The sequence below is a fragment of the Pinus tabuliformis genome, chromosome 9 (genome assembly GCF_031772625.1).
Source record: "Pinus tabuliformis cultivar Carrire ecotype Pingquan chromosome 9, CPIR1, whole genome shotgun sequence".
NCBI classification, from domain to species: Eukaryota; Viridiplantae; Streptophyta; class Pinopsida; order Pinales; family Pinaceae; genus Pinus; species Pinus tabuliformis.
The window spans coordinates 1668421607-1668424870 of NC_142307.1; positions in this window are offsets into that span (position 1 = coordinate 1668421607).

A 3264-nucleotide genomic window follows, 5' to 3' on the forward strand; every position below is an offset into this window, starting at 1 on the left:
AAGCATGTACAAGAGAGCCTAATCTGCAACTAGAATTAGAGCCCTAAATGTCAAGTTAGAATCAATGTTGTAGACAAAAACAAATCCTTCAGTGTGTTTCATTTTGTAGTCATTTTAAATAGACATTAGTTTGTGGTCATCCAAACTCACCATTTGAGAGAACTCCCACTTAGTAGAAGAGACAAACATGAAGGTTTGTTAGGAAATCTTTTTGGAATTGCTAAGCCACAGAGCCATGTTCCAATAGTTTGTGGTCACGTTCAAATTTGTATTGGTAAGCACTTTCAATCACTAGAGGACTTAAAATTTTAGCCAAATTCGGAAATGTTTTAGGAAGAACTAAGTATTAAATATGAGTTGTAGAGTTTGTGGTTAGTCTTAAACAACCATTTAGTAAAAGACTTCTTCTTTTGTTACCCATTTAGTTGTGGTCTTCCTTAAACCACTAGATTCAAATATCACATCCAACCATTAGCAATTGTCCTCATCTCTTTGTTAGACCCACATACACCCATTCAGATTGAAGGGTTGGGGTGGCAAGGGGGATGTTAAATACATAAATTGCAAGGGTTATTGTGTAGAATATGATTCGACATGAGGAGTCTAGGAGATATTTAAAGAGGAATCCAATGGTCATAAACATTTCATTTATATCTATATCATTCTAATGAAATGCAATCAATTGTTATCATTATTTTATTATTATTATTATTATTAATTTACACATATAAATATTCACTTAAATATCTACAAATTATACAAAACATGGCGTGGCTTCAATTCATACATTATAATCATATTGCACTAACATTTTGCGATTTCCTCCCATCTAGATTCCTCCACATGGATGTCTACAACATATGTCAATGTACAACCATTAGTATTTAGTAATTCATAATGCCATTTATTCTCACCTACTCCATGTAAAACACATAGTTTGAGGAGGTTAGTATCCTATTAAAGAAAATAGTTTCCAAATTTTATTCATGACTATTCTATCAAATTCTATATTTTCAAACTCTCTAATGTAACTCACAAAATTTTCAAGATATTTCTAATGATAAAGGAGGAAATTATAGTGGCATCTTGAAACTATGTTTGACCCCTTGCTATGGTCTCCATCATTGTTGGAAGATGTAGAGACCTTATTAGTGTAAAGTTTGTAGATTGGTTAGGGATAGAGTGCGGAAGACACACTTCTAGGAATGGAAATAGAATTTGCCATCTAATCCACCATTTCCTAGTGATGATAGAATATTTGAAGCTATAAAACCACATGGTAGGGAGAGTAGCACAGTGGTTTAGACCTACACTCAAAATTGGCCCTCCAAATTATTTGACTAGAGTTGAGCCATCATAATTAAAAAATTAGTCAAGGAATAACCTTTTAAGCCAAATTTACCTTTAAAACCAATTTATTTGGAAATCTTCCTAAGATAAAATCCAAAAATATTTATTTGGGAATTATTCGTGACAGAAAATCTGAATTTCTTTTATTTGGAATCATTCCTAAAAGTGGCTCTAAAAAATATGCATGTGCAATCCCCAAGCTAAGTCTTGAATCACATAATTATATGGCCATGATTGCTCTTGATGACTAACGTGCATTATATTTTGTCTTATAAAAGAAAGGTTTTTGGTGAGACTTGATGTTTTAGTTTGAGACGTAACACCCTTATGCTAACATTTAGCTAAATTCTAGTAACCTTCCTATTGTCCTTTTTGTCCTTGCTTGAGAGGGAAAGCGTTTTATTTACTATATAATTGAGATATTTCCTTAAGTGTAGCCTATAAGATATACTTGGATCAATATACTATAATTGTTGGAAACAATTTTAATATTGAGAGGGGGGGTGGATCAGTATTAAGGCTAATTTAAACTTTTTATGCTAATTTATAGTTTCTCATTCAAACAGGGAGCCCACTCTGTGTACAACAATTAATGAATGATAACAACATCCATATAAATCAACACAAGAATAAACATAATGAGTAACAAACACATGAAACACAAAGGTTTAACATGGAAACCCTTCCAGGAGAAAAACCACCAAAGCTTGTTTGCTATTTGATGTAAAAAAGAGCTCCTACTCTATTACATGACATAGTTTGTGGGCCGCCACTCACAGGAAGCACCACATCCCTTTGATTTTTTGCTAGCACCCACTATAAGGAATAACCAACCCCCTTCTTTTGTGTTCACCTAACCAACCTACAAGAAGAACCAACTGAAGCACCAACTTCATGGATTTATTTCAAGCACCAAATTGTAGCTCCTTGGATATATGCAAGCACCAACATGTAGGAGGCACCAACCCCCAAGCTCTAATTAGACACCCACTCAAATGGAAGCACCAAATCCCTGTATGCAGGGTTCGTCCCACACTCAAAAAGGAAGTTATTACTCACTATAATTGGTAGCCACTCTGCCTAATTTTAGTTCAGTTCTTTTCTGGAGCCTTCTCTTCATTCATCCAACGGAACACTCTGTCTACTCTATAGTAGCATACATTCTCATACGAAGCTCTTTACTCTCGACTCTCTTCTTGTACACAGGAACTCATCCTTTCTCTGCAACCGAGGCACACTTGGCCTCTTCTAAGAACCACTGACAGACCGAGCTCTCTACACATCTCACTAGCAACATTGTTGCTTTTCTGCAGTTTCTCAATTATTGTCCTAGATTTTGTTTAATTTCTACACAATGGTTGATGTTATCTCCGCAGCCAAACACATTTCCTGACACTATACTCTATGAATGGCCCTCCATACTATTGTAACATCTGGTTACTTGCCACTACTACCATATTAAATGCTTAGCATGAAATCTTAAGCATTTTCTTGACTATGCTACTCAACAAATGCAATTGTAGCACGATTAATTCAGAGAATAGGAACCTGTGTAATTCTCAATACTGAGAATTAAATCTTAGTCAACTTGCACACTCAAGGAGTACCACTGGATTGGATTATACTTGATACAATATTCGAACATCAAACTAGCACTTCATTGATGCTCTTTAAGGCTCACATGGGTCGAGATGTACATCTGCAAGGCTTCCTTGATGGAGTCACATGTTGCCTCTAGGAATCGTGGTCCTCTCTACCTTAGTCTCCATCCTTTATTATCACCATTGACTCCATTAAAGAATTTGTGCAATTATCATCCTTGCTACCTTGCACCGGTACTTTCACTATCTTCCTTTATCTAGTGATACCAACTATTATGTGTGCATTGACTTTCCTTTATTCTGTGAATTGACT